Raw genomic sequence first — 25446 nt, 5'->3', positions numbered from 1 at the left:
ATATGAAATAGTAAATAAATAAATCCCAGATAAATGCAGGTATTTATTATGGGTCACATGAATAAATACAGACAATTATATTTTCTTGATTATAGTAAATTTTGTAGAATCAAATGTTTTTGGGATGAATGAGGTTTTGCTTATCATGTTTTACAGGTAAATTTTTTTTAAAGTTTTAAACTATCTTCAGGCTAACAGAGATGTCTATAATTATACATTATGTAGAGAAAAACATTTTTACAGCTTACAGAATTTGTATAAAAACTGATTTAGAAGTACATGGAAAGTTTCTGCATCCATTTTCTGACTTGGCCTTTATCTGGGTGGGTTTGGGTTTGGGTGGATAAAGGCCAAGTCAGAATTCTCTGAGCAGCTGGAAAAAGCTGATAATAAACAAAGACATCAGAAAGCGGGGGCTTTAGGTGTAGCCCCCGCTTTCTGACGCACTAATTAGATTTAGTAACTGACACCCCATACCAGCATTATATAGACACTTGGGGGCAGAGATGGGTGGGTGGGGAGGGTGGGTGGGTGGTGTTAAAAGCACTGTATGTTTTGTAGATGTATTTTTTTCAGACAGGGCACACACAGTCCTGTTTCCTTTGTGGGAAAACCTTCAAACTTCACCATCCTCAGCTGAAACAACAACATCTTAACACCATCTTCATGAACTGCTAAGCCAAATCTGATCCATCAGTGCTGGACTGCACAGATAACCACATGCCACACAGAGACTGCTGTTTTATGAACTGCTATACCAGTGTGTCTTCAATGGAGAAGATGACACACCCATCACCTGACCTCCTGCCTGATCTGGAGACCGTCATGATGCTGCCACACTACACACCTCTGAGACCATGAATGATGACTCCTACTGAGGAAACTATTTCCTGTCAGAGATGCTCAGTGATCCTCAGAGCAGAGAGAGGTATCATTCTTTATCTTTGATAAAAAATGGCAGTGTTTTTAATTCAATTAATTAATTAAAATCCTGTTTAGTGCATAAATAATTCCACACTCAAATGATTATACTTGTTGACACTTTTTGAGTTTTAATTCACATTACGGATTACAAATCTATGCTTTTTCTACTCTGTCTCTCTGTGCAGGTATTGCTGTCTTCTGAGTTCTTCCGTGTCCCAACTGAGGCCTTCAAACCTCATTGCAGAGCTCATGTCTTTCCTCACCATCATGTGACTGTGAGATTGCTCTGGATTCTGGTTATGTGGCCTGCAGCACCTATAAGGTATTTCAACATTGTTCATTGTATAACTTATTTGTAGTTTTTAGGCCTTAACACAAATAAAATGTTCCTTTTTCTGTATTTTTTAGAACAAGCTCGTCCAGTGTGCCTGCATTCCAGCTTCTTAGACTCTACTCAAGTGGACAGAGTATCAGTGTTTGGCCACTCTTACAGACACCAACTTCTGTCAACTCACTGCTACTGATCAGGCACCTCACTCCAGGAAGACACAGGGCTGCAAGCCTGTCATCGTTTCCAGTGTGGCTTTGTATTCTTGGGGTAGCATCAGATTTTTCCCACAAATATTCAAAGGTAACACTTGTTTTAAGCTTAGTTATTAAATCAAAAGTCTTCCCTTGTGTTAATTTTTTTTATTTTATTTGTTTTTGTTTTCTTTTAGATTTATGTGCACTGATCGGATGTGGTGGAGCTTTGTTAACTGTGTGGAAAACATCTGTTTGTGATGATATTTACAATGAGGCTTTAAGGTGACAGTTTCCATGTAATTTCAATCCTTTTACTAAGCAAAAACATGTTTGCAATTAACATATTTTTTTTAAGTTTTATCTTCTGGATTTCTGGTTAACATTCCTCTGTGACAGCAAATACTAAACTGGTCCAAGTACCCAGCATATCATTGGTCAAAGGCAAAAAGGACCACATGTCACACTAGCAATGAATTATTGACTGTGTTTGTGTCATCAGATTTAACTAACAATATCAGACATATGAAACTGAACTCTGGATTAATGTGCAGATTTTTTTTGTGTTTTTTTTTATTGTTGAATAATTATTTTGTAGAACAAACCCAATCTATTTACCCAAACAATGTAACTTGTTTGGGTAAATAGTGGATTAATATATCTAAGTCTATAAGTATAGCAAGCTGAATTCATACAGACACACAGCTCTAAATCCTGGATTGTAGGATGTACAAAAATGATCATGTGATTATTATGGACATTTAAATAACTATATCTATTGAACCATTACATGTATTCTTTTTAGAAATTACACAATCTCAAAATGTGAAAAAAGAAAGTGTTTAAGAGAATAAATAATGTGTGTTTGTATGAATCCTGCCTTAGTATGGGGTGTCAGTAACTACATTAGTATAGAGTAGGTCTAACAGTGGTTTTCCACATCTGCTCTAATACAGCGGTCCCCAACCTTTTTTGCGCCACGGACCGGTTTATGCCCGACAATATTTTCATGGACCGGCCTTTAAGGTGTCGCGGATAAATATAACAAAATAAAACTAGTACCGGTACTGAAAAAAAGAAAATTTATTCATAACACACGTGAAAAGACCCAGGAAAACCAAGTAAACGATAAAAACGATAACAAAATAACGCTGAAAACCGATAAAAACCCTGAAAACTATACATTTCACACCTGAGCCTCATCTCTCGCGGCCCGGTACCAAACGACTCACGGACCGGTACCGGTCCGAGGCCCGGGGGTTGGGGACCGCTGCTGTAATATATATAGATAATGGGTCAGACATATAAAGTCATTTTGAAAAGTTCATAAAGGTCATTTATATGTGTTCCTCTTTATCATTTTATATCAGGTCAAACAGCTGACTTGAGTTTTGATCAGAGTAGAACCATGACATTCATGCTAATGGTTCTACTGTTTACAGTTACTTTATGATGGATTTCACCCTGGTCACAGCACTATGTGAAAAGCTGTTAGAGGTAAAGTTAAGCCAATTAATACCTCATCATAAGTCACTCTCTAACGCAAAGCAGTGATTATTTTTCACTGTAATTTATTCCACAACGATGTTCTTTATTTGATCCTTGTTTCTTTAAATATGCAAATCGATTGTTCAGCTGTGTGACTCTCCACACCTCAAATATATCACAATGTGGACTTCATTTTGACAGTATTTTGTAGATTGGTACCATATTTATCATCAAATCAGGAAACTGTAAACTAATTGAAAAAATTAAGCTTATGAAAATTTTAATGTGGCATAGGAACATGTTGTTTATCCTTGCCAAATGGTATTTACACAAAACTCCAGCAAATCAGAGGATATATTTTTGTCTCTCACTTGCTATATATGTGTATATTTTTGCAGTTAATAGCCTATCATGTGTCTGCGCATCTTAGGGCCATAAACATAAACATGGCAAACAAGGATATGTTCACAATTCCAACAGATGCTTCAATTGTTTGTATAGATTTTAGATCAATTTGATTTGCATTTTCTATTAATATTTTTCTGTTTGTCCCAAATGGTATTTTTATTTCTTTATGCTATTATTGTAATCATTGGAAACAACTGAGTAAATATTTTGTATCATATGTTTCTAAAAATATTTGAATGTTCTACTTTTCTACTACTGGTTTTCTACTTTCTAAACTTTCTGCCACTTTTTGGCATTTCAATAACATTATTTTTGGGTGTTTTAATCTCTGACCGCAGCATCTTGTGCATTTATTACCTAAATGTTGTTTGTGTGGGTCTTGCCTTTGTTATGTTTTTTTGCCATTTTTAGATTTCACCAGCTGTGCAAACTCGCAATTTTACCTTGGTTTTGTTCCACATTAGTTTATCTGCTGGCACGTTTTCTTCCTTTTCTAATGTTTTTGGTAATTTTTCACAGTTAAACAAGTAACTTTGAGGTTACTTCAGCATTTTCAGCTGTTATCTGTTGACAGTTTTGCCTAATTATTACATTTCTGCAAATTTCTAGCAGTTCTGATAAGTTGTAATATTTCTGCCAAGTTTTTAATTTTCTACTAAATTATATTATTCCTGCTAGGTTACACTACTTTTGTTTGTTATGTTATGTTAAGTTATGTTATTCTAAATTATTGCATTTCTGCTAAGTTATTACATTTTTCTTAACTTGATATTGTTCTGCAAAGTTATTAAAATTTCAGCAACTTTTTAAACACTGACTTTGATTTCTTCAGCTTCTTCAGCTATTTTCAACTATTTTCAGCAGACAGCTTCAGCTTTACAGTTTCCTCTAAGTGATTGCAGTTCTGCTAAGTTATTACATTTTAGCAAGGTTCTTTTGCTTCTGCAAAGTTTTTACAATTTCTGCAACTTTTCAGCTTTTTCAGCTACTTTTTGCAGACAGCTTCAGCTTTAAGCATCCACACTGCATTTTCGCAGGAAATGCAAATTTTTCTAGTTGTGTGGATGCTTTAAGCATCCACACTATTGAGTTCCTGTTTCTCTTTATTCTTTATACTTTATTATTATTCCAGTTGCTTCCGTACACTTTTTGGCACTTAACTACTTCCACAATTTTCAGCCGATTTTCACCGTTCAAATTTTAAACTATTCTGCTATTTTTGCTCTTTCTTGCTATGATTTTTGCTATTTTTAACTATTATACTTTTTAAAATATTCCACTTTTTTCCTTTAATTTGTCCCATTGAAATGAATGGGAAACGTCTGCAATTCTGCTAAAATTTGCTTGTTTTTGAAACTTAACTACTTCCTCATATTTTCACCTAGAACAACCATTCAAACTTTAAAATGTTCATAAATTATTGGGCTATTCAGGTATGATTCAGCTTTTTTAAATCTTTTACTGTTTTACTTTTATGCCTCTTAAAGTTTTGAGTTGCAAAATTGTGATTTTTCACAAAATACATGCGTTGTTATGGTTGCTATGCTCTTGGCTTCCAGTGTGTCACTGAAGGTTTTGCAGTCTTCTCTTCATGTCCGAACAACTGTTTGCTACTTGCTCAATTTTCACTCAACTTCCACAAATTATACATCAAAACGTAGGTATTTTTGCTGGCTTTCAGGAAATGTCACTATCATTGTTGTGGGATTTATAGAATTTTCGCAAATCTCCTCAGACCAACACAATGTCAGAAAACTCTCCATATAAAGTGAATGGAGAGCTTGTTCAAAATCACCGCTGGATTTCTGTAATGAGAGGCATATTCGAATCGTCATATCTCCTTAACGAAGCAAAGTTAAGACATGAGGCTTGTCCCTGAATATCTTCAGACACCCCTGACGCTCACAATTCAAGAATTTCTTTCTCACCTATTACCGTTCTGAAATGAGTTGGACTTGTTTGAGGGTAGGAAATTCGTCCTTCGCTCAGATTTCTTCAGATTTCAAACTGTGGAAATGAACCACTTTTTTCTCTCGTCATAACTTTTTTTTGGATTTCCACAGAGACCTGAAAATTTCCATGATTGTTCACCAAAGCCTGCTGTCTCTTACGGTGAAAGAATGATATCGATACTCCAAATAGATTTCAAGTCACAAAGCGTTGTTTGAGGGCAAGTCAAGGCAGTTTTTGCTTCGCTCTACTCAGTTATGGTGCATTAGAAGTCAAATATCTTTAATAATTCATATTTTAATGATAAATTGTAAACACTGGAAGATTCCCCCATCTCTTCTGAACAAAACGGTGTAAGAATGACCGCTCTAGCCCCTACGGTTTGGAAATTATGGTCATTTGTTTGAGGGGAGTCCTCACTATGAGAAATAGACTGCAAAAATCCTGTGTCTCTCTGTGCTGCTGCGTGTGTAAACAGATGCACCTGTTTTGGTGGGGAAAAGTGCACAGCCTCTCTGATTGGTGGATTCAAATTCACCAGCTCCCAGGCTGACCTAGAAACTTACTTCTCTCTCCCTGTGTGTGTGTGTGTGTGTGTGTGTGTGTGTGTGTGTGTGTGTGTGTGTGTGTGTGTGTGTGTGTGTGCACGTGTGTGACAGAGAGAGAGAGAGAGAGAGAGAGAGAGAGAGAGAGAGAGAGAGAGAGAGAAAGGCTTTTAATGGGATGATCTCATTCTAAGATTTAAATTCAATATATTTAGACTGGTTGACTGAATTGGATCTTGTGTGTGGGTCTCTCTGTGCATGTGTGTTTCCTCATGTGTACATATTTGTGATTGTGTGGCTGTAATAAATTTTTTTGCAGATTTTTGTCATTTAACAAGTATATTTGAGGGACCCTCAGCATGTTCAGCATTTTTTCAGCTGTCCATTTTGCTTTTCCAATTTTTCTGTTTAACTTATTACTATTGTGCTAAATCATACTATTTCTGCTATTTTATAAGATTTGTGCTTAATATACTATTTCTGCTTTTATAGGATTTGTGCTTAATATAGTATTTCTGCTAAATGTAGTATTTATGCTTAATCATACTATTTCTGCTTTTCATAGTATTTGTGCTTAATATAGTATTTCTGCTAAATTTAGTATTTCTGATTAATTATAGTTTTTCTACTAAATCATAGTACAGTATTTCTGCTTTTTATGGGATTGGTGCTAAAACAAAGTATTTCTACTAAATGTAGTATTTGTGCTTAATCATACCATTTCTGCTTTTTATAGGATTTGTGCTTAATATAGTATTTCTGCCAAATTATAATATTTGTGCTAAAACATAGTCTCAATTTAAAATTACAATATTCATAGTTCATCACAGTGTCTCTGGTAAATCACAATATTTCTGCTCTGTTGTACTATTTTTCTAAATCATAGTGTTTCTGTAATGTTTAAGTATTTTTGGCTAAATATATTCTTTCTGTTATCTTATACTATTTCTCCTAAATTCTTGTATTTTTGAGAAGTTATCATGTTTCTGGTAAGTTACAATATTTCTGCTAAATTCTGCTATGCTATTGTATTTCTGCCAAGTATTATGTTTCCTCTAAGATATTGCAGTTCTGCTAAGTTATTCCATTTTAGCAAACTTCTTTTGCTTCTGCAAAGTTTTTACAATTTCTGCAACTTTTCAGCTTTTTCAGCTACTTTTTGCATACAGCTTCAGCTTTAAGCATCCACACTGCATTTTCGCAGGAAATGCAAATTTTTCTAGTTCTTTATACTTTATTCTAGTTGCTTCCGTACACTTTTCGCCGTTAAACTACTTCCACAATTTTCAGCCGATTTTCACCGTTCAAATTTTAAACTATTCTGCTATTTTTGCTAATTCCTGCTATGACTTTTGCTATTTTTAACTATTATACTTTTTAAAATATTAAGCTTTTTTCCTTTAATTTGTCCCATTGAAATGAATGGGAAACTTCTGCAATTCTGCTAAATTTTGCTTGTTTTTGAAACTTAACTACTTCCTCATACTTTCACCTAGAACAACCATTCAAATTTTAAAATGTTCACAAATTATTGGGCTATTCAGGTATGATTCAGCTTTTTCAAATCTTTTACTGTTTTACTTTTATGCCTCTTAAAGTTTTGAGTTGCAAAATTGTGATTTTTCACAAAATACATGCGTTGTTATGGTTGCTATGCTCTTGGCTTCCAGTGTGCCACTGAAGCTTTTGCAGTCTTCTCTTCATGTCCGAACAACTGTTTGCTACTTGCTCAATTTTCACTCAACTTCCACAAATTATATATCAAAACGTAGGTATTTTTGCTGGCTTTCAGAAAATGTCACTATCATTGTTGTGGGATTTATAGAATTTTTGCAAATCTCCTCAGACCAACACAATGTCAGAAAACTCTCCATATAAAGTGAATGGAGAGCTTGTTCAAAATCATCGCTGCATTTCTGTAATGAGAGGCATATTCGAATCGTCATATCTCCTTAATGAAGCAAAGTTAAGACATGAGGCTTGTCCCCGTATATCTTCAGACACTCCTGACGCTCACAATTCAAGAATTTCTTTCTCACCTATTACCGTTCTGAAATGAGTTGGACTTGTTTGAGGGTAGGAAATTTGTCCTTCGCTCAGATTTCTTCAGATTTCAAACTGTGGAAATGAACCACTTTTTTCTCTCGTCATAACTTTTTGTTGGATTTCCACAGAGACCTGAAAATTTCTATGACTGTTCACCAAAGCCTGCTGTCTCTTACGGTGAAAGAATGATATCAATACTCCAAATAGATTTCGAGTTACAAAGCGTTGTTTGAGGGCAAGTCAAGGCAGTTTTTGCTTCGCTCTGCTCAGTTATGGTGCATTAGAAGTCTAATATCTTTAATAATTCATATTTTAATGATAAATTGTAAACACTGGAAGATTCCCCCATCTCTTCTGAACAAAACGGTGTAAGAATGACCGCTCTAGCCCCTACGGTTTGGAAATTATGGTCATTTGTTTGAGGGGAGTCCTCACTATGAGAAATAGGCTGCAATAATCCTGTGCCTCTCTGTGCTGCGTGTGTAAAAAGAGGCACATGTTTTGGCGGGAAAAAGTACACAGGCTCTCTGATTGGTGGATTCAAATTCAGCAGCTCCCAGGCTGACCTAGAAACTTACTTCTCTCTCCCTGTGCATTTTTTTGCTGATTTTTTCATTTAACAAGTATATTTGAGGGACCCTCAGCATGTTCAGCATTTTTTCAGCTGTCCATTTTGCTTTTCCAATTTTTCTGTTTAAGTTATTACTATTGTGCTAAATCATACTATTTCTGCTATTTTATAAGATTTGTGCCTAATATAGTATTTCTGCTAAATTACAGTATTTCTGCTTTTTATACTATTTGTGCTAAAACATAGTATTTCTACTAAATGTAGTATTTATGCTTAATCATACTATTTCTGCTTTTTATGGGATTTGTGCTTAATATAGTATTTCTGCTTTTTATAGGATTTTTGCTCAAACATAGTATTTCTACTAAATGTAGTGTTTATGCTTAATCATCCTATTTCTGCTTTTTATAGGATTTGTGCTTAATATAGTATTTCTGCTAAATTATAGTATTTCTGCTTTTTATAGTATTTGTGCTAAAACATAGTATTTCTACTAAATGTAGTATTTATGCTTAATCATAGTATTTCTATATATTTCTGCCAGGTCCCCAGGCAGCCAATCCTCTGTGAGGACTTAGACATTCAAATTTTCAAATCAGGGCCTGCACGGTTTCCCAGCCAATCATATATGTGTCCTGAGGCATTCAAATTTGCATATTGGGGCCTTCATGGCTTCTAAGCCAGCCAATCATATCTGAGGGCTGAGGAATTCAAATCCACAAATCAGGGCCTGCACGGCTTCCCAGGCAGCCAATCATATATGTGGCCTCAGGCATTCAAATTTGCATATTGGGGGAATTCGTGGCTTCTAAGTCAACAAGTCATCCGTGTCGTATATCTCTAAAAATTCACATTTTAATGATAAATTGTTAAGACTGGAAGATTCCCCCATCTCTTCTGAACAAAACGGTGTAAGAATGACCGCTCTAACCCCTACGGTTTGGAAATTATGGTCATTTGTTTGAGGGGAGTCCTCACTATGAGAAATAGGCTGCAATAATCCTGTGCCTCTCTCTGCTGCGTGTGTAAAAAGATGCACCTGTTTTGGCGGGAAAAAGTACACAGGCTCTCTGATTGGTGGATTCAAATTCAGCAGCTCCCAGGCTGACCTAGAAACTTACTTCTCTCTCCCTGTGCATTTTTTTGCTGATTTTTTCATTTAACAAGTATATTTGAGGGACCCTCAGCATGTTCAGCATTTTTTCAGCTGTCCATTTTGCTTTTCCAATTTTTCTGTTTAACTTATTACTATTGTGCTAAATCATACTGTTTCTGCTATTTCATAAGATTTGTGCTTAATATAGTATTTCTGCTTTTAATAGGATTTGTGCTTAATATAGTATTTCTGCTTTTTATAGAATTTGTGCTTAATATAGTATTTCTGCTTTTTATAGAATTTGTGCTTAATATAGTATTTCTGCTTTTTATAGGATTTGTGCTTAATATAGTATTTCTGCTAAATTATAGTATTTCTGCTTTTTATAGTATTTGTGCTAAAACATAGTATTTCTACTAAATGTAGTATTTATGCTTAATCATAGTATTTCTATATATTTCTGCCAGGTCCCCAGGCAGCCAATCCTCTGTGAGGACTTAGACATTCAAATTTTCAAATCAGGGCCTGCACGGTTTCCCAGCCAATCATATATGTGTCCTGAGGCATTCAAATTTGCATATTGGGGCCTTCATGGCTTCTAAGCCAGCCAATCATATATGAGGGCTGAGGAATTCAAATCCACAAATCAGGGCCTGCACGGCTTCCCAGGCAGCCAATCATATATGTGGCCTCAGGCATTCAAATTTGCATATTGGGGGAATTCGTGGCTTCTAAGTCAACAAGTCATCCATGTCGTATATCTCTAAAAATTCACATTTTAATGATAAATTGTTAAGACTGGAAGCTTCCCCCATCTCTTCTGAACAAAACGGTGTAAGAATGACCGCTCTAGCCCCTATGGTTAGGAAATTATGGTCATTTGTTTGAGGGGAATCCTCACTATGTGAAATAAACTGAAAGAAGCAGGTCTATGTCTCTGTGCTGCGTGTGTAAAAAGATGCACCTGTTTTGGCGGGAAAACGTAAACAGCCTCTCTGATTGGTGGATTCAAATTCAGCAGCTCCCAGGCTGACCTAGAAACTTAGTCCTCTCTCCCTGTGTGTGTGTGTGTGTGTGTGTGTGTGTGTGTGTGTGTGTGTGTGTGTGTGTTTAGTGGGAGAGAGAGGACCCTGCCCTTATTTGACAGCATGTCATTGTAGGATTTAAATTGAATATAGTTAGACTGGTTGACTGGATTAGAGCCTGTGTTTGTGTGTCCCTCTGTGCATTTGTGTTTCAATAAGTTATTACTATTCTGCTAAATCATAGTATTTCTGGTACTTTTCGGTACTTGTGCTAAATACAGTATTTCTGCTAAATCATACTATTTCTGCTTTTCATAGGATTTGTGCTTAATATAGTATTTCTGCTAAATTATAGTTTTTCTTCTTTTTATAATATTTGTGCTAAAACATAGTATTTCTACTAAATGTAGTATTTATGCTTAATAATAGTATTTCTATATATTTCTGCCAGGTCCCCAGGCAGCCAATCCTCTGTGAGGACTGAGACATTCAAATTTTCAAATCAGGGCCTGCACAGTTTCCCAGCCAATCAAATAAGTGTCCTGAGGCATTCAAATTTGCATATTGGGGCCTTCGTGGCTTCTAAGCCAGCCAATCATATCTGAGGGCTGAGGAATTCAAATCCACAAATCAGGGCCTGCACGGCTTCCCAGCCAGCCAATCACATATGTGGTCTCAGGCATTCAAATTTGCATATTGGGGAATTCGTGGCTTCTAAGTCAACAAGTCATCCATGTCATATATCTCTAAAAATTCATATTTTAATATTAAATTGTCAACACTTGAAGATTCCCCCATCTCTTCTGAACAAAACGGTGTAAGAATGACCGTTCTAGCCCCTACGGTTAGGAAATTATGGTCATTTGTTTGAGGGGAGTCGTCACTATGAGAAATAGACTGCAAAAATCCTGTGTCTCTCTGTGCTGCTGCGTGTGTAAACAGATGCACCTGTTTTGGTGGGGAAAAGTGCACAGCCTCTCTGATTGGTGGATTCAAATTCACCAGCTCCCAGGCTGACCTAGAAACTTACTTCTCTCTCCCTGTGTGTGTGTGTGTGTGTGTGTGTGTGTGTGTGTGTGTGTGTGTGTGTGTGTGTGTGTGTGTGTGTGTGTGTGTGTGTGACAGAGAGAGAGAGAGAGAGAGAGAGAGAGAAAGGCTTTTAATGGGATGATCTCATTCTAAGATTTAAATTCAATATATTTAGACTGGTTGACTGAATTGGATCTTGTGTGTGGGTCTCTCTGTGCATGTGTGTTTCCTCATGTGTACATATTTGTGATTGTGTGGCTGTAATAAATGTTTTTGCAGATTTTTGTCATTTAACAAGTATATTTGAGGGACCCTCAGCATGTTCAGCATTTTTTCAGCTGTCCATTTTGCTTTTCCAATTTTTCTGTTTAACTTATTACTATTGTGCTAAATCACACTATTTCTGCTATTTTATAAGATTTGTGCTTCATATACTATTTCTGCTTTTATAGGATTTGTGCTTAATATAGTATTTCTGCTAAATGTAGTATTTATGCTTAATCATACTATTTCTGCTTTTCATAGTATTTGTGCTTAATATAGTATTTCTGCTAAATTTAGTATTTCTGATTAATTATTGTTTTTCTACTAAATCATAGTACAGTATTTCTGCTTTTTATGGGATTTGTGCTAAAACAAAGTATTTCTACTAAATTTAGTATTTGTGCTTAATCATACCATTTCTGCTTTTTATAGGATTTGTGCTTAATATGGTATTTCTGCTAAATTATAGTATTTCTGCCAAATTATAATATTTGTGCTAAAACATAGTCTCAATTTAAAATTACAATATTCATAGTTCATCACAGTGTCTCTGGTAAATCACAATATTTCTGCTCTGTTGTACTATTTTTCTAAATCATAGTGTTTCTGTAATGTTTAAGTATTTTTGGCTAAATATATTCTTTCTGTTATCTTATACTATTTCTCCTAAATTCTTGTATTTTTGAGAAGTTATCATGTTTCTGGTAAGTTACAATATTTCTGCTAAATTCTGCTATGCTATTGTATTTCTGCCAAGTATTATGTTTCCTCTAAGATATTGCAGTTCTGCTAAGTTATTCCATTTTAGCAAAGTTCTTTTGCTTCTGCAAAGTTTTTACAATTTCTGCAACTTTTCAGCTTTTTCAGCTACTTTTTGCATACAGCTTCAGCTTTAAGCATCCACACTGCATTTTCGCAGGAAATGCAAATTTTTCTAGTTGTGTGGATGCTTTAAGCATCCACACTATTGAGTTCCTGTTTCTCTTTATTCTTTATACTTTATTGTGTGGATGCTTTAAGCATCCACACTATTGAGTTCCTGTTTCTCTTTATTGTGTGGATGCTTTAAGCATCCACACTATTGAGTTCCTGTTTCTCTTTATTCTTTATTATTCTTAGGACTTCCGTACACTTTTCGCCGTTTAACTACTTCCACAGTTTTTGTGCTATTTTCACCGTTCAAACTTTAAACTATTCAGCTATTTTTGCTAATTCCTGCTATATCTTTTGGTATTTTTAACTATTATACTTTTTAAAATATTAAGCTTTTTTCCTTTAATTTGTCCCATTGAAATGAATGGGAAACTTCTGCAATTCTGCTAAAATTTGCTTGTTTTTGAAACTTAACTACTTCCTCATATTTTCACCTAGAACAACCATTCAAATTTTAAAATGTTCACAAATTATTGGGCTATTCAGGTATGATTCAGCTTTTTCAAATCTTCTACTGTTTTACTTTTATGCCTCTTAAAGTTTTGAGTTGCAAAATTGTGATTTTTCACAAAATACATGTGTTGTTATGGTTGCTATGCTCTTGGCTTCCAGTGTGCCACTGAAGGTTTTGCAATTTTCACTTCATGTCCGAACAACTGTTTGCTACTTGCTCAATTTTCACTCAACTTCCACAAATTATACATCAAAACGTAGGTATTTTTGCTGGCTTTCAGGAAATGTCACTATCATTGTTGTGGGATTTATAGAATTTTCGCAAATCTCCTCAGACCAACACAATGTCAGAAAACTCTCCATATAAAGTGAATGGAGAGCTTGTTCAAAATCACCGCTGGATTTCTGTAATGAGAGGCATATTCGAATCGTCATATCTCCTTAACGAAGCAAAGTTAAGACATGAGGCTTGTCCCCGAATATCTTCAGACACCCCTGACGCTCACAATTCAAGAATTTCTTTCTCACCTATTACCGTTCTGAAATGAGTTGGACTTGTTTGAGGGTAGGAAATTTGTCCTTCGCTCAGATTTCTTCAGATTTCAAACTGTGGAAATGAACCACTTTTTTCTCTCGTCATAACTTTTTGTTGGATTTCCACAGAGACCTGAAAATTTCTATGACTGTTCACCAAAGCCTGCTGTCTCTTACGGTGAAAGAATGATATCGATACTCCAAATAGATTTAGAGTTAGAAAGCGTTGTTTGAGGGCAAGTCAAGGCAGTTTTTGCTTCGCTCTGCTCAGTTATGGTGCATTAGAAGTCTAATATCTTTAATAATTCATATTTTAATGATAAATTGTTAACACTGGAAGATTCCCCCATCTCTTCTGAACAAAACGGTGTAAGAATGACCGCTCTAGCCCCTACGGTTAGGAAATTATGGTCATTTGTTTGAGGGGAGTCCTCACTATGAGAAATAGGCTGCAATAATCCTGTGCCTCTCTGTCCTGCGTGTGTAAAAAGATGCACCTGTTTTGGCGGGAAAACGTAAACAGCCACTCTGATTGGTGGATTTAAATTCGGCAGCTCTCTCCCTCTGTGTGTGTGTGTGTTTGTGTGTGTGTGTGTGTGTGTGTGTGTGTGTGTGTGTGTGTGTGTGTGTGTTTAGTGGGAGAGAGAGGACCCTGCCCTTATTTGGCAGCATGTCATTGTAGGATTTAAATTGAATATAGTTAGACTGGTTGACTGGATTAGAGCCTGTGTTTGTGTGTCCCTCTGTGCATTTGTGTTCCAATATGCCTCCATATTTGTAATTTTGTAAGTTATTACTATTCTGCTAAATCATACTCTTTCTGCTTTTCATAGGATTTGTGCCTAATATAGTATTTCTGCTAAATATAGTATTTCTGCTTTTTATAGGATTTGTGCCTAACATAGTATTTCTGCTTTTTATAGGATTTGTGCCTAATATAGTATTTCTGCTTTTTATAGGATTTGTGCCTAATATAGTATTTCTGCTTTTTATAGGATTTGTGCTTAATATAGTATTTCTACTAAATTATAGTATTTCTGCTTTTTATAGTATTTGTGCTAAAACATAGTATTTCTACTAAATGTAGTATTTCTGCTTTTTATACTATTTGTGCTAAATTATAATATTTCTGCTTTTTATACTATTTGTGCTAAATTATAATATTTCTGCTTTTTATACTATTTGTGCTAAATTATAATATTTCTGCTTTTTATACTATTTGTGCTAAAACATAGTATTTCTACTAAATGTAGTATTTATGCTTAATCATACTATTTCTGCTTTTTATAGGATTTGTGCCTAATATAGTATTTCTGCTAAATTATAGTATTTCTGCTTTTTATACTATTTGTGCTAAAACATAGTATTTCTACTAAATGTAGTATTTATGCTTAATCATACTATTTCTGCTTTTTATAGGATTTGTGCCTAATATAGTATTTCTGCTAAATTATAATATTTCTGCTTTTTATACTATTTGTGCTAAAACATAGTATTTCTACTAAATGTAGTATTTATGCTTAATCATACTATTTCTGCTTTTTATAGGATTTGTGCCTAATATAGTATTTCTGCTAAATTATAATATTTCTGCTTTTTATACTATTTGTGCTAAAACATAGTATTTCTACTAAATGTAGTATTTATGCTTAATCATCCTATTTCTGCTTATTATAGGATTTGTGCTTAATATAGTATTTCTGCTAAATTATAGTATTTCTGCTTTTTATAGTATTTGTGCTAAAACATAGTATTTCTACTAAATGTAGTATTTATGCTTAATCATAGTATTTCTATATATTTCTGCCAGGTCCCCAGGCAGCCAATCCTCTGTGAGGACTTAGACATTCAAATTTTCAAATCAGGGCCTGCACAGTTTCCCAGCCAATCATATATGTGTCCTGAGGCATTCAAATTTGCATATTGGGACCTTCATGGCTTCTAAGCCAGCCAATCATATCTGAGGGCTGAGGAATTCAAATCCACAAATCAGGGCCTGCACGGCTTCCCAGGCAGCCAATCATATATGTGGCCTCAGGCATTCAAATTTGCATATTGGGGGAATTCGTGGCTTCTAAGTCAACAAGTCATCCATGTTGTATATCTCTAAAAATTCACATTTTAATGATAAATTGTTAACACTGGAAGATTCCCCCATCTCTTCTGAACAAAACAGTGTAAGAATGACCGCTCTAGCCCCTACGGTTAGGAAATTATGGTCATTTGTTTGAAGGGAGTCCTCACTATGAGAAATAGGCTGCAATAATCCTGTGCCTCTCTGTGCTGCTGCGTGTGTAAAAAGATGCACCTGTTTTGGCGGGAAAACGTAAACAGCCACTCTGATTGGTGGATTTAAATTCGGCAGCTCTCTCCCTCTGTGTGTGTGTGTGTGTGTGTGTGTGTGTGTGTGTGTGTGTGTGTGTGTGTGTGTGTGTGTGTGTGTGTGTGTGTGTTTAGTGGGAGAGAGAGGACCCTGCCCTTATTTGGCAGCATGTCATTGTAGGATTTAAATTGAATATAGTTAGACTGGTTGACTGGATTAGAGCCTGTGTTTGTGTGTCCCTCTGTGCATTTGTGTTTCAATAAGTTATTACTATTCTGCTAAATCATAGTATTTCTGGTACTTTTCGGTACTTGTGCTAAATACAGTATTTCTGCTAAATCATACTATTTCTGCTTTTCATAGGATTTATGCCTAATATAGTATTTCTGCTAAATTATAGTATTTCTGCTTTTTATAGGATTTGTGCTTAACATAGTATTTCTGCTAAATTATAGTATTTCTGCTTTTTATACTGTTTGTTCTAAATTATAGTATTTCTGCTTTTTATAGGATTTGTGCTTAATATAGTATTTCTGCTAAATTATAGTTTTTCTTCTTTTTATAATATTTGTGCTAAAACATAGTATTTCTACTAAATGTAGTATTTATGCTTAATAATAGTATTTCTATATATTTCTGCCAGGTCCCCAGGCAGCCAATCCTCTGTGAGGACTGAGACATTCAAATTTTCAAATCAGGGCCTGCACAGTTTCCCAGCCAATCAAATAAGTGTCCTGAGGCATTCAAATTTGCATATTGGGGCCTTCGTGGCTTCTAAGCCAGCCAATCATATCTGAGGGCTGAGGAATTCAAATCCACAAATCAGGGCCTGCACGGCTTCCCAGCCAGCCAATCACATATGTGGTCTCAGGCATTCAAATTTGCATATTGGGGAATTCGTGGCTTCTAAGTCAACAAGTCATCCATGTCATATATCTCTAAAAATTCATATTTTAATATTAAATTGTCAACACTTGAAGATTCCCCCATCTCTTCTGAACAAAACGGTGTAAGAATGACCGTTCTAGCCCCTACGGTTAGGAAATTACGGTCATTTGTTTGAGGGGAGTCGTCACTATGAGAAATAGACTGCAAAAATCCTGTGTCTCTCTGTGCTGCTGCGTGTGTAAACAGATGCACCTGTTTTAGTGGGGAAAAGTGCACAGCCTCTCTGATTGGTGGATTCAAATTCACCAGCTCCCAGGCTGACCTAGAAACTTACTTCTCTCTCCCTGTGTGTGTGTGTGTGTGTGTGTGTGTGTGTGTGTGTGTGTGTGTGTGTGTGTGTGTGTGTGTGTGTGTGTGTGACAGAGAGAGAGAGAGAGAGAGAGAGAAAGGCTTTTAATGGGATGATCTCATTCTAAGATTTAAATTCAATATATTTAGACTGGTTGACTGAATTGGATCTTGTGTGTGGGTCTCTCTGTGCATGTGTGTTTCCTCATGTGTACATATTTGTGATTGTGTGGCTGTAATAAATTTTTTTGCAGATTTTTGTCATTTAACAAGTATATTTGAGGGACCCTCAGCATGTTCAGCATTTTTTCAGCTGTCCATTTTGCTTTTCCAATTTTTCTGTTTAACTTATTACTATTGTGCTAAATCATACTATTTCTGCTATTTTATAAGATTTGTGCTTAATATACTATTTCTGCTTTTATAGGATTTGTGCTTAATATAGTATTTCTGCTAAATGTAGTATTTATGCTTAATCATACTATTTCTGCTTTTTATAGTATTTCTGCTAAATTTAGTATTTCTGATTAATTATAGTTTTTCTACTAAATCATAGTACAGTATTTCTGCTTTTTATGGGATTTGTGCTAAAACAAAGTATTTCTACTAAATGTAGTATTTGTGCTTAATCATACCATTTCTGCTTTTTATAGGATTTGTGCTTAATATAGTATTTCTGCTAAATTATAGTATTTGTGCTAAAACATAGTCTCAATTTAAAATTACAATATTCATAGTTCATCACAGTGTCTCTGGTAAATCACAATATTTCTGCTCTGTTGTACTATTTTTCTAAATCATAGTGTTTCTGTAATGTTTAAGTATTTTTGGCTAAATATATTCTTTCTGTTATCTTATACTATTTCTCCTAAATTCTTGTATTTTTGAGAAGTTATCATGTTTCTGGTAAGTTACAATATTTCTGCTAAATTCTGCTATGCTATTGTATTTCTGCCAAGTATTATGTTTCCTCTAAGATATTGCAGTTCTGCTAAGTTATTCCATTTTAGCAAACTTCTTTTGCTTCTGCAAAGTTTTTACAATTTCTGCAACTTTTCAGCTTTTTCAGCTAGTTTTTGCATACAGCTTCAGCTTTAAGCATCCACACTGCATTTTCGCAGGAAATGCAAATTTTTCTAGTTCTTTATACTTTATTCTAGTTGCTTCCGTACACTTTTCGCCGTTAAACTACTTCCACAATTTTCAGCCGATTTTCACCGTTCAAATTTTAAACTATTCTGCTATTTTTGCTAATTCCTGCTATGACTTTTGCTATTTTTAACTATTATACTTTTTAAAATATTAAGCTTTTTTCCTTTAATTTGTCCCATTGAAATGAATGGGAAACTTCTGCAATTCTGCTAAATTTTGCTTGTTTTTGAAACTTAACTACTTCCTCATACTTTCACCTAGAACAACCATTCAAATTTTAAAATGTTCACAAATTATTGGGCTATTCAGGTATGATTCAGCTTTTTCAAATCTTTTACTGTTTTACTTTTATGCCTCTTAAAGTTTTGAGTTGCAAAATTGTGATTTTTCACAAAATACATGCGTTGTTATGGTTGCTATGCTCTTGGCTTCCAGTGTGCCACTGAAGCTTTTGCAGTCTTCTCTTCATGTCCGAACAACTGTTTGCTACTTGCTCAATTTTCACTCAACTTCCACAAATTATATATCAAAACGTAGGTATTTTTGCTGGCTTTCAGAAAATGTCACTATCATTGTTGTGGGATTTATAGAATTTTTGCAAATCTCCTCAGACCAACACAATGTCAGAAAACTCTCCATATAAAGTGAATGGAGAGCTTGTTCAAAATCATCGCTGCATTTCTGTAATGAGAGGCATATTCGAATCGTCATATCTCCTTAATGAAGCAAAGTTAAGACATGAGGCTTGTCCCCGTATATCTTCAGACACTCCTGACGCTCACAATTCAAGAATTTCTTTCTCACCTATTACCGTTCTGAAATGAGTTGGACTTGTTTGAGGGTAGGAAATTTGTCCTTCGCTCAGATTTCTTCAGATTTCAAACTGTGGAAATGAACCACTTTTTTCTCTCGTCATAACTTTTTGTTGGATTTCCACAGAGACCTGAAAATTTCTATGACTGTTCACCAAAGCCTGCTGTCTCTTACGGTGAAAGAATGATATCAATACTCCAAATAGATTTCGAGTTACAAAGCGTTGTTTGAGGGCAAGTCAAGGCAGTTTTTGCTTCGCTCTGCTCAGTTATGGTGCATTAGAAGTCTAATATCTTTAATAATTCATATTTTAATGATAAATTGTAAACACTGGAAGATTCCCCCATCTCTTCTGAACAAAACGGTGTAAGAATGACCGCTCTAGCCCCTACGGTTTGGAAATTATGGTCATTTGTTTGAGGGGAGTCCTCACTATGAGAAATAGGCTGCAATAATCCTGTGCCTCTCTGTGCTGCGTGTGTAAAAAGAGGCACATGTTTTGGCGGGAAAAAGTACACAGGCTCTCTGATTGGTGGATTCAAATTCAGCAGCTCCCAGGCTGACCTAGAAACTTACTTCTCTCTCCCTGTGCATTTTTTTGCTGATTTTTTCATTTAACAAGTATATTTGAGGGACCCTCAGCATGTTCAGCATTTTTTCAGCTGTCCATTTTGCTTTTCCAATTTTTCTGTTTAAGTTATTACTATTGTGCTAAATCATACTATTTCTGCTATTTTATAAGATTTGTGCCTAATATAGTATTTCTGCTAAATTACAGTATTTCTGCTTTTTATACTATTTGTGCTAAAACATAGTATTTCTACTAAATGTAGTATTTATGCTTAATCATACTATTTCTGCTTTTTATGGGATTTGTGCTTAATATAGTATTTCTGCTTTTTATAGGATTTTTGCTCAAACATAGTATTTCTACTAAATGTAGTGTTTATGCTTAATCATCCTATTTCTGCTTTTTATAGGATTTGTGCTTAATATAGTATTTCTGCTAAATTATAGTATTTCTGCTTTTTATAGTATTTGTGCTAAAACATAGTATTTCTACTAAATGTAGTATTTATGCTTAATCATAGTATTTCTATATATTTCTGCCAGGTCCCCAGGCAGCCAATCCTCTGTGAGGACTTAGACATTCAAATTTTCAAATCAGGGCCTGCACGGTTTCCCAGCCAATCATATATGTGTCCTGAGGCATTCAAATTTGCATATTGGGGCCTTCATGGCTTCTAAGCCAGCCAATCATATCTGAGGGCTGAGGAATTCAAATCCACAAATCAGGGCCTGCACGGCTTCCCAGGCAGCCAATCATATATGTGGCCTCAGGCATTCAAATTTGCATATTGGGGGAATTCGTGGCTTCTAAGTCAACAAGTCATCCATGTCGTATATCTCTAAAAATTCACATTTTAATGATAAATTGTTAAGACTGGAAGATTCCCCCATCTCTTCTGAACAAAACGGTGTAAGAATGACCGCTCTAACCCCTACGGTTTGGAAATTATGGTCATTTGTTTGAGGGGAGTCCTCACTATGAGAAATAGGCTGCAATAATCCTGTGCCTCTCTCTGCTGTGTGTGTAAAAAGATGCACCTGTTTTGGCGGGAAAAAGTACACAGGCTCTCTGATTGGTGGATTCAAATTCAGCAGCTCCCAGGCTGACCTAGAAACTTACTTCTCTCTCCCTGTGCATTTTTTTGCTGATTTTTTCATTTAACAAGTATATTTGAGGGACCCTCAGCATGTTCAGCATTTTTTCAGCTGTCCATTTTGCTTTTCCAATTTTTCTGTTTAACTTATTACTATTGTGCTAAATCATACTGTTTCTGCTATTTCATAAGATTTGTGCTTAATATAGTATTTCTGCTTTTAATAGGATTTGTGCTTAATATAGTATTTCTGCTTTTTATAGAATTTGTGCTTAATATAGTATTTCTGCTTTTTATAGAATTTGTGCTTAATATAGTATTTCTGCTTTTTATAGGATTTGTGCTTAATATAGTATTTCTGCTAAATTATAGTATTTCTGCTTTTTATAGTATTTGTGCTAAAACATAGTATTTCTACTAAATGTAGTATTTATGCTTAATCATAGTATTTCTATATATTTCTGCCAGGTCCCCAGGCAGCCAATCCTCTGTGAGGACTTAGACATTCAAATTTTCAAATCAGGGCCTGCACGGTTTCCCAGCCAATCATATATGTGTCCTGAGGCATTCAAATTTGCATATTGGGGCCTTCATGGCTTCTAAGCCAGCCAATCATATATGAGGGCTGAGGAATTCAAATCCACAAATCAGGGCCTGCACGGCTTCCCAGGCAGCCAATCATATATGTGGCCTCAGGCATTCAAATTTGCATATTGGGGGAATTCGTGGCTTCTAAGTCAACAAGTCATCCATGTCGTATATCTCTAAAAATTCACATTTTAATGATAAATTGTTAAGACTGGAAGATTCCCCCATCTCTTCTGAACAAAACGGTGTAAGAATGACCGCTCTAGCCTCTACGGTTAGGAAATTATGGTCATTTGTTTGAGGGGAGTCCTCACTATGAGAAATAGGCTGCAATAATCCTGTGCCTCTCTCTGCTGCGTGTGTAAAAAGATGCACCTGTTTTGGCGGGAAAAAGTACACAGGCTCTCTGATTGGTGGATTCAAATTCAGCAGCTCCCAGGCTGACCTAGAAACTTACTTCTCTCTCCCTGTGTGTGTGTGTGTGTGTGTGTCTGTGTGTGACAGAGAGAGAGAGAGAGAGAGAGAGAGAGAGAGAGAGAGAGAGAGAGAGAGAGAGAAAGCCTTTTAATGGGATGATCTCATTGTAAGATTCAAATTCAATATATTTAGACTGGGTGACTGAATTTGATCTTGTGTGTGTGTCTCTCTGTGCATGTGTGTTTCCTTATGTGTACATATTTGTGATTGTGTGGCTGTTTTAGATGTTTTTGCTGATTTTTTTCATTTAACAAGTATAGTTGAGGGACCTTCAGCATGTTCAGCATTTTTTCAGCTGTCCATTTTGCTTTTCCAATTTTTCTGTTTAAGTTATTACTATTGTGCTAAATCATACTATTTCTGCTATTTTATAAGATTTGTGCTTAATATACTATTTCTGCTTTTATAGGATTTGTGCTTAATATAGTATTTCTGCTTTTTATAAGATTTGTGCTTAATATAGTATTTCTGCTAAATGTAGTATTTATGCTTAATCATACTATTTCTGCTTTTCATAGGATTTGTGCTTAATATAGTATTTCTGCTAAATTTAGTATTTCTGATTAATTATAGTCTTTCTACTAAATCATAGTACAGTATTTCTGCTTTTTATGGGATTTGTGCTAAAACAAAGTATTTCTACTAAATGTAGTATTTATGCTTAATCATACCATTTCTGCTTTTTATAGGATTTGTGCTTAATATAGTATTTCTGCTAAATTATAGTATTTCTGCCAAATTATAATATTTGTGCTAAAACATAGTCTTAATTTAAAATTACAATATTCATAGTTCATCACAGTGTCTCTGGTAAATCACAATATTTCTGCTCTGTTGTACTATTTTTCTAAATCATAGTGTTTCTGTAATGTTTAAGTATTTTTGGCTAAATATATTCTTTCTGTTATCTTATACTATTTCTCCTAAATTCTTGTATTTTTGAGAAGTTATCATGTTTCTGGTAAGTTACAATATTTCTGCTAAATTCTGCTATGCTATTGTATTTCTGCCAAGTATTATGTTTCCTCTAAGATATTGCAGTTCTGCTAAATTATTCCATTTTAGCAAACTTCTTTTGCTTCTGCAAAGTTTTTACAATTTCTGCAACTTTTCAGCTTTTTCAGCTAGTTTTTGCATACAGCTTCAGCTTTAAGCATCCACACTGCATTTTCGCAGGAAATGCAAATTTTTCTAGTTATTGTGTGGATGCTTTAAGCATCCACACTATTGAGTTCCTGTTTCTCTTTATTCTTTATTATTATTATTATTCTAGTTGCTTCCGTACACTTTTTGGCACTTAACTACTTCCACAATTTTCAGCCGATTTTCACCGTTCAAATTTTAAACTATTCTGCTATTTCTGCTAATTTACGCTACGATTTTTGCTATTTTTAACTATTATACTTTTTAAAATATTAAGCTTTTTTCCTTTAATTTGTCCCATTGAAATGAATGGGAAACTTCTGCAATTCTGCTAAAATTTGCTTGTTTTTGAAACTTAACTACTTCCTCATATTTTCACCTAGAACAACCATTCAAACTTTAAAATGTTCACAAATTATTGGGCTATTCAGGTATGATTCAGCTTTTTCAAATGTTTTACTGTTTTACTTTTATGCCTCTTAAAGTTTTGAGTTGCAAAATTGTGATTTTTCACAAAATACATGCGTTGTTATGGTTGCTATGCTCTTGGCTTCCAGTGTGCCACTGAAGGTTTTGCAATTTTCACTTCATGTCCGAACAACTTCTTGCTACTTGCTCAATTTTCACTCAACTTCCACAAATTATACATCAAAACGTAGGTATTTTTGCTGGCTTTCAGAAAATGTCACTATCATTGTTGTGGGATTTATAGAATTTTTGCAAATCTCCTCAGACCAACACAAGGTCTCAAAACTCTCCATATAAAGTCAATGGAGAGCTTGTTCAAAATCATCGCTGGATTTCTGTAATGAGAGGCATATTCGAATCGTCATATCTCCTTAACGAAGCGACTTTAAGACATGAGGCTTGTCCCCGAATATCTTCAGACACCCCTGACGCTCACAATTCAAGAATTTCTTTCTCACCTATTACCGTTCTGAAATGAGTTGGACTTGTTTGAGGGTAGGAAATTCGTCCTTCGCTCAGATTTCTTCAGATTTAAAACTCTGGAAATGAACCACTTTTTTCTCTCGTCATAATTTTTTTTTGGATTTCCACAGAGACCTGAAAATTTCCATGACTGTTCACCAAAGCCTGCTGTCTCTTACGGTGAAAGAATGATATCGATACTCCAAATAGATTTCGAGTTACAAAGCGTTGTTTGAGGGCAAGTCAAGGCAGTTTTTGCTTCGCTCTACTCAGTTATGGTGCATTAGAAGTCAAATATCTTTAATAATTCATATTTTAATGATAAATTGTAAACACTGGAAAATTCCCCCATCTCTTCTGAACAAAACGGTGTAAGAATGACCGCTCTAGCCCCTACGGTTTGGGAATTATGGTCATTTGTTTGAGGGGAGTCCTCACTATGAGAAATAGGCTGCAATAATCCTGTGCCTCTCTGTGCTGCGTGTGTAAAAAGAGGCACATGTTTTGGCGGGAAAAAGTACACAGGCTCTCTGATTGGTGGATTCAAATTCAGCAGGTCCCAGGCTGACCTAGAAACTTACTTCTCTCTCCCTGTGCATTTTTTTGCTGATTTTTTCATTTAACGAGTATATTTGAGGGACCCTCAGCATGTTCAGCATTTTTTCAGCTGTCCATTTTGCTTTTCCAATTTTTCTGTTTAACTGATTACTATTGTGCTAAATCATACTATTTCTGCTAAATTACAGTATTTCTGCTTTTTATACTATTTGTGCTAAAACATAGTATTTCTACTAAATGTAGTATTTATGCTTAATCATACTATTTCTGCTTTTTATGGGATTTGTGCCTAATATAGTATTTCTGCTTTTTATAGGATTTTTGCTCAAACATAATATTTCTACTAAATGTAGTGTTTATGCTTAATCATCCTATTTCTGCTTTTTATAGGATTTGTGCTTAATATAGTATTTCTGCTAAATTATAGTATTTCTGCTTTTTATAGTATTTGTGCTAAAACATAGTATTTCTACTAAATGTAGTATTTATGCTTAATCATAGTATTTCTATATATTTCTATATATTTCTGCCAGGTCCCCAGGCAGCCAATCCTCTGTGAGGACTGAGAAATTCAAATTTTCAAATCAGGGCCTGCACGGTTTCCCAGCCAATCATATATGTGTCCTGAGGCATTCAAATTTGCATATTGGGGCCTTCATGGCTTCTAAGCCAGCCAATCATATCTGAGGGCTGAGGAATTCAAATCCACAAATCAGGGCCTACACAGCTTCCCAGCCAGCCAATCATGTATGTGGGCTCCAGGTATTCAAATTT

General features: G+C 35.1%; 1 long non-coding RNA gene across 1 annotated transcript; it reads left to right on the top strand.

Annotated features, from left to right (window-relative positions):
* Positions 1 to 712: 712 nt before the first annotated feature.
* Positions 713 to 4159, top strand: LOC145430877 (uncharacterized). The gene is made up of 2 exons (XR_013911192.1): positions 713 to 1246; positions 1333 to 4159. It is a non-coding gene; the product is annotated as an uncharacterized LOC145430877 (long non-coding RNA).
* Positions 4160 to 25446: the final 21287 nt, after the last annotated feature.

Source organism: Astatotilapia calliptera, chromosome 9 (genome assembly GCF_964374335.1).
Source record: "Astatotilapia calliptera chromosome 9, fAstCal68.1, whole genome shotgun sequence".
In the NCBI taxonomy this organism is placed as follows: domain Eukaryota; kingdom Metazoa; phylum Chordata; class Actinopteri; order Cichliformes; family Cichlidae; genus Astatotilapia; species Astatotilapia calliptera.
Note: the sequence above shows the minus strand (reverse complement) of the source record. Positions and strands in the feature narration are given on the sequence as shown.